We start from the raw sequence: 857 nt of genomic DNA, 5'->3' as shown, positions 1-857 counted from the left end.
CACTAGACAGGACGAACTGGACCAGCTGTTCAGCATTTCAAACATTTCTTGTTAATGGGGAAATCAAACAAGGGACAATATCTCTAACATCCTATTTCTAGTGACATCAATTGTTGTTGAAATGTGAGTAACAGTCGAAATACGTCATTGTTGTTGACTATGGTTATTCATTTGTTGGATTTGCCTGGCACATTCAGTCAATGACTGATTTAATCCAGAATGAACCAGTAACCTAAATAAAGTTCACGTCTAGGTGACCCAGGCTCATGGCAGCCATCAACTGTCAGGTCTGCCAAACCAAATTGACTTTGTTTTGAGTCCACAGCTCATTTGGGCAGTACAAAGAGCGAGAGAAGCAGATAATGTGTAATCCACTTATCCGAGCCAAGCCTACACACCATTTATGGAAGTCCACGTCATGAGGTTATTTAGGAACCCTAATTCATCTAATAAAGCATGTTTGGCGGCAGAATTAAATTTGTCTGAAAGCCCTTGGTACACATGCTCTCACAAAAATCAATCACATTTCAAATGATTAAATAATGTATGATTTCATGAAATAACGCGACAAATCTGTGGTGCCGAGGCACGGTTACAAAAGAAAGAAATTAATTATCTCGGATGAGTCTGGAATAATTATTTCTAGATGATCTATGAATAATGACATCATCCTGGTGTAATAAAACTACATAATGAAAATACAGCAAAAATGCTTCTTGACATAAGTGTTAAACATTCAATTGTGGAGTGAGACTGAGAACAGCTGGTCTCTGAATTATTTTGCTAAGGTTTTGCTTGTATTGTGCTGATCCTTTGGTCATTAGGCAGTAAATCACATTGATCTGAGCAAAGAAATG

Source organism: Sander lucioperca, chromosome 15 (genome assembly GCF_008315115.2).
Source record: "Sander lucioperca isolate FBNREF2018 chromosome 15, SLUC_FBN_1.2, whole genome shotgun sequence".
Lineage (NCBI taxonomy): Eukaryota > Metazoa > Chordata > Actinopteri > Perciformes > Percidae > Sander > Sander lucioperca.
The sequence above is the reverse complement of the archived record's forward strand: the minus strand, read 5'-3'. Positions refer to the sequence as shown.